The sequence below is a fragment of the Dendropsophus ebraccatus genome, unplaced genomic scaffold (genome assembly GCF_027789765.1).
Source record: "Dendropsophus ebraccatus isolate aDenEbr1 unplaced genomic scaffold, aDenEbr1.pat pat_scaffold_568_ctg1, whole genome shotgun sequence".
In the NCBI taxonomy this organism is placed as follows: Eukaryota; Metazoa; Chordata; class Amphibia; order Anura; family Hylidae; genus Dendropsophus; species Dendropsophus ebraccatus.
In genome coordinates this window covers 46,096-63,163 of record NW_027210167.1, presented here as the reverse complement: position 1 = coordinate 63,163, position 17,068 = coordinate 46,096, and positions in this window count along the sequence as shown.

The window sequence follows — 17,068 nt, the reverse complement described above, 5'->3', positions numbered from 1 at the left end:
AGCAGGTTCTGAGCATTTGGGGCGTTCCCCATCTGCCCGAAGTACCTGCTCGTCCCGCCTAGCCTGTCCTCCCCGCCCGCCTACTATGCATATTCATATATGCATAGTTTAGGCTGCTTGTTACAGGCTGCTCCCTGCACATGTGCTGTAAAAAGCGACCTAACTATGCATATATGAATATGCATAGTGGGCGGGCCGGGAGGATAGGCTAGGCGAGCCAATCAGACTGGGAACACCCCAAATGCTTGGAACCCGCTAATTAGCATATCGGAAATTATCAAGAATCTGCACACAGGAATATGAAGAACGGCACTGAGCTACTACGGTTATTAGCGGCTGGGTCATATCAGCAGGTTCACTGGTGTGAACCTGCTGTTAGTGCCGCTTTCAACTTGGATGTTAACTCTCAAGTTATTTTATAGTTCTACCTGTGGGCAGGGCCGCCGGTAGGGCAGTACAAGTGGTACTGCTGTATGGAGCCCGGACCCTAAGAGACATGGGGGGGGGGGGGGCCCGCCGGCCGCCGCCCCCCTCCGCTACGCTAGGGGGGCCCGCACGGTCCCCCTTGCCACCTGTTTTTGAGCATCCCGAGAAGCTGCGGCCGTGCAGCTTCTCGGGATGCACTGATCGCTTTGATGTTCCGCCCGCACATTGAGTGGGCGGAACATTAAAGCGATCAGAATACAGGAGCAGGACCTGGCAGCGTCCTACTCCTGTATTCTCTCCCATAGGCTGCCCCCACTTCATACCAGCAGCCTATGGGAGGCTGGGCCGTGACCTCTCCGGCAGGCATGATGGTGTGACGTCATTACGCCTGCCGAAAGTCCCGTCCCTGCGGCTCGCAAGATGGAGCCCGAAGAGGAGGAAGAGAGCTGCTGCCTGCACAGCGTGGATTAGGTGAGTAGGATGTTTTTGTTTTTTTTTTAGGGGCACCTCTGGGGGCATTATTAGTTCATGGGGGGCACCTCTGGGGGCATTATTAGTGTATGGGGGGCACCTCTGGGGGCATTATTAGTGTATGGGGGCACCTCTGGTGGCATTATTAGTGTATGGGGGCACCTCTGGGGGCATTATTAGCTCAGGGGGGCACAGCAGGGAATCCTACATACAGGGGCACAGCAGGGGATCCTACATATAGGGGGCATCCCACACAGCGCAGTTACTATGGGAGCCTACAGGAGGGAGAAAGGAAAGGAAGCTGCTAGAAATGTGCGGAGCCTAAATTGTTTGTCTCGCAGGTTCTGAAAAGATGAAAGATATCTGGAAGAAATCATTATGGAGGACTGGGCCGGATGGAGAGGAAAAGGGAAAGTGACACCTCAGATCAAAGAAGACGTCACCTGTGAGTCACTGTATGACACTTTTCTTATTTTGTAGAACATCATTTAGTAGGGGCACCCCGAGGTGACAGCTACTACATTATCTGTACTCAGAGATATCACTGTTTTATCTGTGGTGTTACATAGGACTGCAGGTGACTACTACATTATCTGTACTCAGAGGGATATCACTGTGTTATCTGTGCTGTTACATAGGACTGCAGGTGAAATCTACATTATCTGTACTCAGAGATACCACTGTGTTATGTGGTGTTACATAGGACTGCAGGTGATAGCAGGTGATTTCTCCAGGTTGCAGAAGTTCAAACTTCATTGTGCCCTGGTGTGCTGGTGTCTGTATGTGTGTATACATGTGTGCTGGTGTCTGTGTGTGAGATCAATTCTAGAGAACTGGCTCATATATCCAATTTTCCCCAGTGGCTTAAAATGTAACCTCTGTTATACAGTTATAAAATTGTAGAACCTAAATGTGAACAAGGTGCAATTCAAATAGACACTTACTTGTATAGCTGTCTCTTGTGCTCTGTATGCAGTGCATTATATTCACCCTTGCAACGTACAATTTATAGCGTGTCTACAAGCCCAGCGGGGCTCATTATGATGGAGACTAAAACTTATACAAGAGTGGGGTAGGGGTTCCCCTGTATTCAGAATGCTGTTGAGTGCTAGGCAATGCCCCGTCTGGGATTATTGAATTTCGAGGGTCTATGCAGAGCAGGATAAAGACACCTCTGCTGCACAAACAGGATCTCCTAGAAAGCGTTCTCACCGCCATGTATTCGCTATCACTGGCTTGGGTGAGCTAAACTAGTCTGCCTGGGGGGGCTGTGTGATTTGTATATGCTCACTAACATGGAACAGCCTCATTATATTAGCCTTATCAACATATTCTATGTTAGTGAGCATACCGGGGGGGATATTGGTTAACATATACAAATCAAACAGCCCCCAGACCCTCGAAATTCAATAACCCCAAACGGGGCATTGCCTAGTACTCAACAGCATTCTGAATACAGGGGAACCCCTACCCCACTCTTGTATAAGTTTTAGTCTCCATCATAATGAGCCCCGCTGGGCTTGTAGACACGCTATAAATTGTACGTTGCAAGGGTGAGTATAATGCACTGCATACAGAGCACAAGAGGCAGCTATACAAGTAAGTGTCTGTATGGTGACATTTAAATTGCACCTTGTTCACACTTATAACTGTATAACAGAGGTTACATTTTAAGCCACTGGGAAAAATGGGGTATATGAGCCAGTTCTCTAGAATTGATCGGAACCAAATTATACCTCACACAATTTTTTTTTTTTTTTTTTATTCATGTGGGGGGCCCAGACACTTTGGTTGTATGGCGCCCTTAAATTCCTGATGGCGGCCCTGCCTGTGGGTGAAAAGTTATGTTGCTCACACTGACTTAGTACATAAATCATCAGTTATCTTGGAAGTACAAGACCTTTATACTTCTAAGAAAACAAATGCTTGCTGTGCTACTCCTACCTCCTTTCTTAGGTTTCATTATCTTATTGATCTCACATCTTGAAAGTTGGTGTAGTCTCCACACAACACTGTACTTTGTATTGGACTTCGGTATATTGTTCTAAAACTTGCCAATATTATGGAGTGATCTGGTTATTGGAGAAAAGATTCCTCCAAACCCCGTTGTACTGTATAGAAGCAGTAGAAGCATTAGAGACCTGGTTACCCCCCCCCCCCCCCCCCCCCCCCCCCCCCTTCTTTTTTATTTATTTTCAGTAAAGGTTTTTTTTTTCCCCCCCATGTTTTAAGCGCTGAGATTACAAAACAGAGGAGACTCGTGGGAAGTTATATGTATATTTAAGATAAGTAGCTGAGGCTTTTTTTTTTTTAAGGTCTCTGGGGCATCCATGTAGACCAGGGATTGGCTACATGTGGCTCTTCAGCTATTTTAAAACTACAATTCCCATCATACCTGGGCAGCCAAAGACTGATTTTTAGACCCCCTGCAGAGTGCAGAGATCACAGATCAATGCAATACAATCATTTAATGGCTTATGAACATCTCAGATCATATTTCGCATGCGCTTTAAAAACTTAGACTGTGGCATAGAAAAAAAGCCTCCACACAGCTATCGCAGGGAATGTAGCAATCCCCGTCCGAGATGGTTGGCACACCACAAATTTCAATCCCACGCTCTAGTATGTTTTAAACTTGCCAAAGCCAGCTTTATTCATTCATGGCAAAAGCAGAGACAACACTGTGCATAAATAACATAAAACCTAGGCTGTCTAGGGGAAAAATATATTTACCTTAGTCCTCAGCAGCAGCACATAAGGGGATGTTTCCATCTCCCTGCAATTATAGCACAGATGATATCCATCAATAATTAAGGCTAACGGTCCTGCCAATATAGCCCCCCCACTGATCTCTCTCCAGTGTGTGTGGTTTTTTTTTTTTTATTCCCCTGCCCTCTTTCTTTGGACTGGTGGTATCGGGAGGCAGTCTATGTGCTGTCTCCCTTTCATTTCTTCTCTCTTTTCCCCTTCAGGCATGGTTGTGCGGAAGCTGGGAGAAGGGGGTAGATGGGCTGGTGAAGGATTATTTCTTCCACTCGTTTTTTTTTTCTTCTTCTGCCTTTCTTTCTGTTTTACCTGGCTGCGATTCAACGCGCGGCCAAATTCCAGGCGCGTGCACGATGACTTCTTACGTGCGCGCGCTTCCTGGGCTCCCTTCTGCTCTCAGACAGATAGGAGGGGTGCCTGCGATGTGACGTGATGGTTGTGGCTGGATGCGGTCTGTCACCTCATTGTCCCAAATAGCGTCAGCGTGTGCTTCGGCGCATGCGCAATTATGTCATTGTGGAGTCTGCTCTCCGGTCGCTTCCTCATTTAGCAGCCATGACTGGAAGCTGCAGCACCGTTCTGCTCGGCTGCAAGTCTTTTCCCTTTTCTGGAATCGTCAGTATGAATGGGGTTTTTTTGTCTGCTTCCTCTACTGTATTAAATAGGTTGTTGGTGCTGTGCCATATTGGGCCAGCAGGTGGCAGCATTACCCAGTTCAGTATATTCCTATGTTAAATGAATATAATATAGCTTGTTTTTTTTTTGTAAGGATTTTGTACGTGAGTCCATGTCAGGTACTTCAGCGCAACAATGTGTTACAGAGGTAGCAACCTGCTCAGGTTCAGTGCAATCTACTGTATGCCCCCACCGCAAGATTATGTAGACCTAGATGATTTTGAGGTGATTGATGATGTCTACTCGTCCTTTTCAGAGAGTGAGGAAGAGCAAGACATTAACCTATTTCCGCTTGACAAAATGAACAGGTTACTCAAATCTCTGGGGAGTGAGAATTAGGTTCTGGCTGAAGCCGAGAATGATGAAGAGGTTGCAACTTTAAGATTGATCCAGTCATTAAAAGGTTGATGATTAATGAGTGGAAGACCCCAGAGAAAGCTCCCACTCTAAAAAAAGAAGTTTAAAACTATGTTTGCTGTCGATCCTGACCAGGGTAAAGAATGGGGTTATCTACCTAAGGTGGACTACGCGGTTTCTCATCTTTTTAAGAAAACCGTAGTCCCAATTGAAAACTGTTCTAATTTTGCGGACCCAATGGAGCGCAAAATTGAGGCTGCACCAAGAAGAGGTTACATAGCTGCTTCTGCCCAGGTAAAAACTGCAGCATCCACGCAGGTAATGGTTCAGAACCTAAGGTCATGGCTCCTCTGGATGGAGGAAGATATTGACCGTGGGGTTCCTAGGGATGACATTCTAAAGACTTTCAAGTGTATAGCCCTTGTCTCTGATTTTCTGTGTGACTCTTTGGCCCAACGGGTGCGTTTTGGTGCAAGATCTATGGCTCTCTCAACTGTGGCTAGAAGGGCTCTATGGCTGAAGCTTTGGGGTGCAGATATGCATTCAAAGAATTCTCTATGTTCCATGGAATTCCGCCCAGATAGGCTGTTTGGACCAGAATTAGATACCCTCATGGAGGCCATGGCTGGAAAGAAGGGGAAGTCTTTTCCCCAGCCGTATAAGAAGAAAAGAAATTATTCCTTTCGTTCTTCCTTCAACAGGCACAAATACCTCCAAACCAGAAGGTTCTTACACCAAAAGAGGCTGTGGATCAGGCAGAAGAGCTTCTCAGCGTCAGCGAGGTTGAGGCCACTCCAATACCAACCAAAAGCCCAACTTATGATACCAGGACCTTGCCGGTGGGAGGAAGACTGACCCACTTCTACTCCCAGAGGAACAGGTACATCTTAGACCGTTGGGTCTTAAGCATCGTCCATCATGGTTATGCTATAGAATGGTGAAAAACCCCGCAGTTCAGATTCTGGTCTACACCTGTAATGGGCAAAGAAAAACAGCCACGTGGTGCAATTATTTTTGCAGATTAGACGGATCTTGCATGCCCAGAGTATAGGCGTATTACACGCCATGGAGAGGCCATTACAGTGTAGGGTCTGCCTCGATATGAGTTCACCTTATCGTGGTGAGGCAGTTTACGCTGTTTGCAAATAGTAACCAAGAGACTCATTATTTTTGTGGGAATTTTTTTTGACAGTTGGGGGGGCTGCTTTTAACTATTTTCATGTCTGTGGTGGGTCTGTATCTTGCTGTTGCGGTGAGCTGTTGCATTTTTCTGTGTTTTTGTTTGCAAAGAAAAACAGCACCTGCTAGAGACTATGGTTCTAGAGTTCATTCAGATGAATGTCTTGGGAATAGATTCCCAGTCCTCCTTCTTCCAGAGAAACTTCTTCCAAGTTTTTCTCGCCCCAAAGAACATGGGTAAATGGAGAATGATCATCATAGATGTAAGGTTTTAAAACAAATTCATCCATCAGGACAAGTTCAGGATGGAATCTATTCGGTTGGTCTTCCCGCTCATAAGAAAAAGTGATTATCTTGCGACATTGGACTTAAAGGGGTAGGGCGGCGCTAAAAAAATATTCACAGAATAACACACATTACAAAGTTATACAACTTTGTAATGTATGTTATGTCTGTGAATCGCCCCCTTCCCGTGTCCCACCACCCCCGCCCGTGTACCCGGAAGTGTTGGTGCATTATACATTAACTGATCCGTGTCGCGCATGTCCTCCATCTTGTGCCAAACGTCATTTTTTGCCCCCCCCCCCCCCCCCCCCCCCCCCTCTGCCGTGTCATAACTGTGCTCAGCCGCGATTGGCTGAGCGCAGTTATGCTCAGCCAATCGCGGCTGAGCAGCTGATGACGCGATTGGCTGAGCAGCATTAGACGGTCCTGTACACTAGCATTGTTGAAGCGGCAGCCTGCTTTGTTCCACCGTCCATGGTCGTTGTAAGTGTCCGATAGCTGTCAGCTGAATGTACATGTCTGCGACTGTCTCTCCCTTAGTACACAAGATCACTAAGCATGGAATAGCTTTTGTATGTCCTGAGTGGAGTGGGGGAGATATAATCCACTGCCACATTCTTCTGCTGGCGGCTCATCTCCCCGAGAACAAAGCAGTTGGACAGTTCAAATTTAGCATAGCCGATCCTTCTCTCTACATTCACGTCCTGACTAAATTTGACCTATGTCTAAAGTGTAGAGCCAGCTTAAAGGGACTACTCCATTATGAATGGTTATCCAACTGTAGGGACCTTCCCCAATCCCCAGAAGCCTCGCATGCAGCCGCGTTGCCAAGCAGGTAATGTATGCTCTTGGTGGAAGGTTAACTCATGGCAATCCCGCTGCAAGTATGTGCTCGCGGCTGAGCACAGTTATGACGCGGCAGAGGGGGGGCGGCGGCAGCGATTCGGCCAGCCGAAAATGACGTTTGGCACAAGATGGAGGACATGCGCGACACGGATCAGGTAATGCATAATGCACCAACACTTCCGGGTATACGGGCGGGGGTGGTGGGACACGGGAAGGGGGTGATTCACAGACATAACATACATTACAAAGTTGTATAACTTTGTAATGTGTGTTGTTCTGTGAATAATTTTTTAGCACCGCACTACCCCTTTAAAGGATGCGTATTTTCATGTACCTATGCACAAAGTTTGCATCAAATATCTAAGGATAAGAGTCTTTATCCAAAACAGATGGCGACATCTTCAGTTCGCAGTCTACCCATTTGGAATAATGTCTGTGCAATTTGTATTCACAAAAATTGTCTGTGGTCACAGCCAAACTGAGAGAGTTAGGAGTAGTCTGGACGATTGGCTATTGACCGCCAATTCGGAGGAGTTCTTGTCAGGCCACATATCCACCACCCTGGACTTCATTTAGTCCTTGGGTTGGATGATCAACCAAGAAGAGTCTAATTTACAGCCATATCAGACAAAGTGTTTCTTGGGTTTCATACTGAACACTCAGACCATGATGTTGTCCCTTCCTCCAGAAAGACTCATCAAGCTGAAGCAGGCGATATGAGATCAGATACCCACACCAGGTATCATTACCTCAGCTAATGAGAGTCTTGGGTCTAATGACTTCTGCCAGTGATACTGTGCAATGGGCAAAATGGCACATGAGGCCCCTTCAACAGGAAATTCTGTTGAAGTGGAACAAAAACCCAGACAGTCTAGACCAACAAATTATTGTCTCCAAAGAGACGAGGTCTTCCCTGGCGTGGCTCTTGCGATGCGAGCCAGGAGCCTCACATGCAGCCGCGTCGCCGAGCAGGTAATGTATGCTCTCGGTGGGGGGTTAACTCATGGCAATCCCGTTGCAAGTATGTGCTTTCATAGGGATGAATGGCACTGGATTTGCAGCGTGAAATCCACTGTGGATCTGTTGTGTGAAGGCATCATAAAGGAGAGATTCTGCAGGTGGTGACTACAGACCATTTTTCTGTTCTAATCCTTTTTGGCTGTCACGGTCACTCTATCATTGCTCTCGCCCCTAGAAGTAGCATGAGGCCTACAGAAGTTTCTCAGGTAGTGCAGCACATGAATGTGAGATGGGGCAAAAAAAAAAAAGTGCAGGGTGACTCATTTGCTAAAGAACACCAAGATTGGCAGATTCAGTGTTGGCATCCTGTGCTTCTCATGCATAAGAGGAGGTTCATACTAAGCACACATGACAGTCTGGAAACACTTTGGAGAACATTCCTACACTTGTGAATAATACAGTGACAATCCCATACTACTTGAATAACATTATTAATCCAGTCATTGTGCCTTTGCATGAGCAACCCAGGCTTAATTTATTTCATCTTCATGTACAACAATGCTCCAGCTCATTGAGGTTGCATCATAAGGGAATGACTGCAGGAGACTGAGGTACCTCAAATGGAGTGGTCTACACTTTCTCCACACCTAAGTCTCATAGAAAACCTGGAGGATCAGCTGGGAAGCCACAGTAAGTCGACTTGTGAAGAGCTTGAGACATTGTCAAGCTTAACTTAGAACTTTATATTTTTAATATAAATATCCTCTAAGGGAAATATAAATTGGGTGTTGTTGTCATGTCAGTACTATTACTAATCATGGTAGTTTTACGGTACTGTGATTGATGCAAATCAATTTACAATTAACCCCTTTATGACCAAACGTCATTGATACATAGATGTCCAGGTCACATTGAAGCAATTTTCTGCCTTGCCTTCTAAAAGCCATAATTTGTTTAGTTTTTTTTTTTTTTTAAATCTGAATTTTATTAAAATTTTCAATATACAAAGAAAAGTGACATACACCAGGAACAGCCCCTAAAAGAAGAACATAGCATATACAAAGAATAAAGTCTGAATGCACAAAGAATAAAGTCTGCATGCTCCGTGTCAGAGACCAATGATCATGGGAACAATGTCTTTCGCCTATAGTTCATTAGGTAGAGAGGGCTGTGGTGGGGAAAATGAAAACAATTGTGTCATAGGCGACCAATGGCCGATGAACTATGACCTGCGAATTCCTGCCACTCCTAGGTGACAACATAGGATGCATAAGTGGCCTACAGGAATAACCATGATCCTATTGTATCCAGCATAATACATACAGATACATGAGCAGAAACAATTTCGCGGCATGAGTCAGGTGTGCTAAAAACCCCTAGTAACCACTCAGGATTAAACTATCTGGTAAGCCCCTAAACTGGGCCAGCAAAAAACAGAGAGGGAGAAACAGAGAAATGGAGGTACGTCCGGAGAACCGGGTGAAGACATCAGTGGAGGAAAGATACAAGGAAAGCAGAACCGCCATCGGAGAAACATCCCATAATAAGTAGAGCAGCACATCAAGCGAAAATGCAAGGCAGCGTTTGATCCGGCTAAAGCGACCATAGGTCAATTTAGCCAATCGGCGAGGAGTGGACAACTTTTAGAAGTCTCCCAAGCCATGCAAAGTTTCTTAACCTTGCTTCTCCTCTCGTTCCTCTGCTGTCAGAAAGTCCATTTTGGCGACCCACTCAGAAATGGACAGAGGGGTTGTCGACTTCCAATATCTAGGAATGACTGTTCACACAGCCGTAAGGAAATGGCGTAACAGACCTTTTTTGACAACAGAGAAATGACCGGGAACCAAAGATAAGAGCAAGTCCAGGAGTGAGAGTGAGTGCCTTGTTTGTGACCTCCGTGTAGATGGCGAAGATAGCGTCCCAGAAAGGTTTCAAGACCAGGCAGCCCCACCAGATGTGGAGCATCCAACCAAATTCCCTCTTGCAACGCCAGCACAACTCTGAGGCCTCGGAATAGCATTGGCGTAACAGTTGCGGGCACCTGTACCAACGGGTCAGGATCTTGAAGTTCTTTTTGTGTGCATGGCAGGCCATAGGCATTTTATGCGTCGGGGTATATATTTTTAGCTTGTCAGAGCCCGAGAATGTAACGCCAAGCTCCTTTTCCCATGCATGCATGTAAGAAGATTCAGGATTCGCGTCTGCAGCTAAAAGTAACCGGTAGAGCTGCGAAATGGTTTTAATTGGAGGGGAAGACTCCATCAGGAGAAACTCCAGGTCAGTCGGTGCGGACAAGAGGTTAAATAATTATTTTATTTTACCACCTACAGGGTTGGTTGAGGGCTGATATTTTTTGTATCTGGCTAGTTCTGTGTTTTCAGACTCTTGAATGAGGCTCCATGGGCTTTTCTTTTTTTGCATATTCATGTTTCCCAGGGGAGCAATGCACCTAGAATTTCACTGAATTGAGTGCTTTTACTAGCAGCCAGCAGTGTTATCTTTGGATGGTCTCCCTGAGATCAGTTTTCTGTTTCTTCATTACAGTAGGAGACGCAAGATTTCACGTAATCCACTCCACGAACAAATTACCAAAAGGTAGCATGCTCACCAGGGGATTGTCAACTACAGCACACTGTCAGTCTAAAACCCTTTACAGCAGGAACATTATATATATATATATATATATATATATATATATATATATATATATATATAAATAAAAATATGTTCTTACTGCACAGGGCATCGGCCATAGGAACGTGTGTGTGTGTGTGTATATAAAATATATGTATATTTCCTGATCGTCCTACGACAGCACACCATGGGTTAATAGGATGTCATCTAACCGGATAGAAGAGGGTTAACCTAGCAATAAGCACAGTTAGTTAATTCAAAACCACTCCCCCTAAGGGGACTATATCTAGCTGCTAAGCAAAGACACCACCATCATATTTTTTTTCTTCTAAACGGATAGAGAGGGTTAGCCACGGGTTGTTACCTGTGGCTAACTTTGTAGATTCTATTTATTTGTTTATATTTTTATTATTCTTTTTTTCTCTCACTCATTAGCCCTGAGATGTTTATCCAGTGGTTTCACATAATGATTGATTAAAGTATGGTAGAATACTTATCTGGGGTTTTTTTTCCTCCACCATCTGGTTCCTATGGGGAAACACTGTTAAGTGTCTTCTAATAATTTGCTACCAGCCTTATCTGCCCTTCGGGGATGGACGGACCAGATGGCTTTGCATATTTAATTTCCTTCAGGCACCTAGGAGGAAAAATCCTAGAAATTTTTAAGAAAGATCCAGAACCTGTCCTAAACAACAATGCAATTTTTGTTCCTCAGGAAGACGAGGACTTTATAAGCCGAAACAGGACAACTCTGCAAAGAAGAAGGCTTTTCAGGGTAAAAAAAATCAGACGAATGACATCAGGTCCTCTAATCCACCAGTGGGAGCGAAATTAAGTCAATTTGCAGATCACTGGTCGAAGATATCTCAAGATGCCTGGGTCACTTCAAAGATTACCCGGGGATACTCCCTGGAGTTCCAAAATCCCCCCCACAAAGGTTTATTGTAAACAAAAATGTAAAACCTGTTATTTTCGACCTACTAGACCAGTTTGTGCAAAAACAAGCCTTGGAGATTGTTCCACCCCATCAACAGAGGAGTTTACTCTCCAATTTTTGCAGTCCCCAAGGCAAGTGGAGACTGGTGTCTGGTTACAGACCTCACCTACCTGAACAAGTTTCTGTAAAAGAAACACTTCAAAATGGAGACTTTAAAGTCAGAAGTGATGAACATTCAGGACAGCGACCTACTTGCAAAAATAGATCTTTAGGACGCATATTTGCATATCCCAAATTTTGAAAGCCCACAGGCAATACCTTCGCCTGGAAGTTCGCACCCCTCGAGATTATCTATTATCAGTTTACATGCCTCACATTCGGCACCCAGGGTCTTTACAAAGGTGGCAGTGGTCCTAGCAGCAACTCTAAGGTTGCAGGGAATCCTTATCATGCCATATCTGGACAATTGGCTCCTAAGGGCTTCTTCTACAGAAACCCTTGCCTACCATCTCTGTCACTCTGCAGTGCCTCTCCAAACATGGTTTTCTGGTGAACCACAAAAAATCGCATCTGGTTCCTACTTCAAAGATACAATTTCTGGGTTTCATCATCAACACTCAGGAAATGAACCTTCAGCTGTCCAAGGACAGAATCCTGAAGATCCAGAGCTCAGTGGGCCGCCTCATGCATCACAACTCCTGCAAGGTGAGGTGTGCCATGAAGGTTTTGGGATTATTAACATCCTCCATAGAGGCAGTCCCATGGGCAAGGGCACATTTCCACCCACTGCAGAGACATATTTTTCATTTCTGGGACAGATATCAGGGGAGCCTGGACACCCAAATTCCTCTGTTTTTATCAGTAAAAAGAAGCCTTAACTGGTGGCTGACTACACCTCATCTGACCCAGGGGGGTCTCTAGTTCATAATCTCCCTACAGTCATCACTACGGATGCATCAGGCTTCGGTTGGAGTGCCCATGTCAACAACCATTGGGTACAAAAGCAATGGACACCAGAAGAAAAGGAAACTTTCCTCCAACCGGAAGGAACTAAGGGCAGTCAAACTGGCATTATGTAACTTTCAGCACCTTTTATATCACCAGCCGGTTCAGGTACAGCCCGACAGCCTGTCGGGTGTATATTACATCAACAAACAGGGAAGAACAAGAAGTCCTCAGCTGGAAAAAGAATGCTCCCAAATAATGCTATGGGCAGAGAAGTATGTAACATCCATATCAACCATCCACATCAAGGGCACCTTGAACATTCAGGCGGATTGGCTAAGCCAGAACTTCCTCCTTCCTGGAGAATAGGAATTGAACCCAAACATCTTCGAGATGATTGTGGACAAGTGGGGACGTCTAGCCTTAAACGTGATTGCATCTCATTTAAACACGAAAGTAGAGACGTTTTGCTCCCTGTCAAGGCAGGGGAATCCAGTAGCCATAGACAGACTGTCGATAAGTTGGAGAGGGATCTTCGTCTAAGATACAGCAGGAGAAGGTGGAAGCCATTGCAATCCTACCTTACTGGCCACACAGAGCTTGGTTTCCACTCGCATTGAAATTATCAAGAAGAGAATTTTGGAGACTGTCTCAACAAGAGAACCTTCTTCTGCAAGCAGGAATGAAGTGCCCTCAAGTAAGCCACCTACACCTAACAGCATGGAGGATGAGCTGTCAGCACTAAAAATGAGGGGCTTCTCCGATAAGGTAGTAGATACTATTCTAGCTTCTAGGTGACCAAGTACTAACAGGGTGTATGCCAGAATTTGGAAGCTGTACTCTCTTTGGTGTCAGGAAACATCCAGAAAACACAGAACGTCACTTGAGTTCTTCAGTTCCTCCAAAACGGATATGATAAATGCCTCAAATGAAATACCCTGAAAATCCACCTCACAGCTATTAAACCTTAGAGGATCGGGCCAATTTCAGTTTTTGCATTTTTGTTTTTTCCTCCTTGTGCTTAAAAAGGCCATAGCAGTTGCATTTTTTCCACCTAGAAACCCACATGAGCCCTTATTTTTTGCACCACTAATTGTACTTTGCAATCACAGGCTGAATTTTTCATAAAGTACACTTCAAATCCAGAAAAAAATTCAATGTGTGGTGAAATTGAAAAAAAACACCCGCATTTCTTTTATTTGGAGGGTTTTTGTTTTTACACCACTCGCGCTGAAGTAAAGCTGACTAGTTATATATGTTCCTCAAGTTGTTACTATTAAAACGATATGTAACATGTATAACTTTTATATTATGTGATGGGTTGTAAAAAATTCAAACCATTGTTAACAAATAAATGTTCCTGAAAATCACACTATTCCTAGGCTTATAACGTTTATTCTTTGGTCTATGGGGCTGTGTGAGGTGTCATTTTTTGCACTATGATCACTTCACTTTCAATCGGTACCTTGATTGCGCATATGCAACTTTTTGATCGCTTTTTATTACAATTTTTCTAGATTTGATGTGACCAAAAATGCAAAATTTTGCACTTTGGGATTTTTTTGCACTTATGCCGTTTACCGTGCGAGATCAGAAATATGATAATTTAATAGTTCGGGCGATTACACGCGCGGCGATGATAGACATGTTTATTTATTTTTATTTATAAAATGGGGAAAGGGGAATGATTTAAACTTTTATTAGGGAAGGTTTTTTTTTTTTTTTTTTATTAATAATGACACTTTTTTTTTCTTTTTACTTCTACACTTATACTAGAAGCCCCCCCCCCCCCGGGGGACTTCTAGTATAAGCACACTGATCTCTTATTGAGATCTATGCTGTATAATGCTGCAGCCAGAAGCAATCAAGTGACGAGTCGGGATCAGCGCCATTACAGCGCAGACCCCGGCCCGAGCCAGATGCGTGGATCGATCCTCCGGGAAAACGTCCCAGGGGGGCCATCCCACTAGACACCAGGGATGGGCTGCAGTAGGTAATCGGATGCAGCTGTCAACTTTGACAGCTGCATCAGATTACTTAGCGGGCATGGCGATCGGACCGTGCCCGCTAATAACCTTGGTCCCGGGCTATGAGCGGCACCCGGGACTGCGGCGGTTCAGAGCAGAGCCGCCGTGTTGCACTGTTCTGAACATTCCTAGGTGGCCCAGCCTGTACAGATACGCCCAGGGTCGCCTAGGGGTTAATGCGCATACAGAAGGTCGCTTTTCAGGAGTGGCCCTTATATCCAGATTCTTCCAGGCCATAGCAAAACTCAGGCCTGCTTACCGTAACCCAACACCCTCCTGGGACCTTATTTACTACCATGTAACAGCCTGTTCGAACCATTGGAAACATCAGAGCTCAAGATGTTATCTTGGAAGATGCTATTTTTAGTAGCCATTACATCGCCAAGAAGAATCAGTGAACTTCAAGCTCTATCATGTAAGGACCCCTATCTACGCCTCCTACCTCATGCAGTGGTACTTAGAACCGTGTCTGGTTTTCTACCTTAGATTGCATCATCCACATATCTGAATCATGAAATTATCCTCCCAGTTCTAGAGGAAGTTCCAGACTTTAATGCCCACTTGTTAGATGTCAAGAGAGCCATATCCTGTTACTTAAATAGAACAATGACATCAAGATCGTCAGAAGCTCTATTTCTACTCTACTCTGGTACCAGTCGGGGAGCCAAAGCCAGTAAAGCCTCACTGTCTAGATGGATAAAGAAGGGAATAAAATTCTGCTTCTTAGCTGAGGGTCTAGAATTACCTTTATCACTCAGGGCCCATTCAACAAGGTCGACCGCTGCATCCTGGGCCGAAAGAGCTAATGTTTCGCTAGAGGAAATCTGCAGGGCAGCCACATGGTCGTCAACCTCCACATTTGTCAGACATTATCAACTTGACAGATTAACCTCTGAAGGTTTAGCTTTTGGCAAAGGAGTAATCCAAGGAGCCAAGAAATTATCCCACCCTGATGTTGCATTGCTTTCCATGTCCCATGGTGAAAATTTACTCACCCGTAATTTTCTTTTCCTGGAGTCCATAGGCAGCACAAACATCCCACCCTTATATATTATTGCTATTTTTATTATACGATGGTGTCTTTGCCTAGCAGTCAAATATAGCCCCCTTAGGGGGAGTGGTTTTGAATTTAACTAATTTACTGTGCTTATCACATGCATCTCTGATATTTTAAGTACAGACATTCATATGAATTCTTTGCAAAAACAGTTAATCCTAGAAGGAATAAGATTTATACTGATAACGTGTTTTCTTTTGAGGATCAACTCTATCGGCAAACAAGAGGAACAGCCATGGGTACATGTTTTGCAACAAGCTACGCAAACCTGTATATGGGCGAATTTGATAAAATGTTCATACATCAGAATACATCACGGCATACACAGATCTCTTTTTTTTTTTTTTTTTACATTGATAATTTGATCATTATCTGGAACGGCACTGAAATGGAAGCAAATTGCTTCATTTCCAGTTTAAATGAAAATATGTGGGGTCTATTATTTACAGCTACCTATAATCTAGACCTAGACATACATATAACAGATAACAAAATAGTGACTAAAACATTCTTTAAGAAGGTTGACAGAAGTGCCCACGCCAGGAATTGGAAAAACAACATCCCCTTTAGTCAATTTAAAAGAATATGTAGAAATTGTACCAATAATTCTGATTGCAAAGAACAGAGCACTATTTTGACCTCTGTCTACGCCCCAAAGGTCCAACGGTTGGTCCCTCCATGAATGACAATGATAGGTATAACACCTGTTTTTTAGCAACAAACAACAAAAATTGAAAAGAATGCGAAAAAATTCTACAAACACACTGGAATTTATTACTCAATGATCCTTTCGTAAAACAGTATATCCCACCTAAGCCAAGGCTTCTTTTCCGTCGTGCCAGAATCCTTAAAAGCATGATTGCACCCAGTAAACTGCGTCAAATAACAGATAACCCTAGAGATAACGAAAACGAACAAAATGGAAGTAGAAATTGCAACATAAGAAGATGTAAATGTTGTGACAATATAAGTTGCACTAAAACATTTAAAAGCCGGACAACTAATTAAACTTTTAAGATCAAATTTCCACTTAACTGCTCTTCCAGTTATGTGATATACCTCCTTACATGTCCATGAGGTTTGCAATATATCGGTAGGACAATCATGCCATTACGGATGAGGATTAATAAACACTGATGAAACAGTGTTTCCCGACATGCATACACATCACACTATTGCTGTTTTGATCATTTCTAGATTTGCCCTATAGATCAAATCACTTTTAGCTCCAAAAAAAACGTTTCCAGTCATTTAAGAGGTAAGAGATGTACTGGATTTATAAATTAGATTCTCTGATGCTGAACGGGTTAAATGAAGCCTATGAAATTAACCTTCAATGTCTGTCCGCTTCCACTTATGTCCATACTGCCATCTTTTCTTTTTCTTTTTCTCTTTTGTTTCATAAGTTATACTATTTATATTTTTTTCTGTTACATACGATCGGCACTTATCCATATCCAGCATCTCTCCATGTGCAGATCAATACATCCAACACGCAGGCGC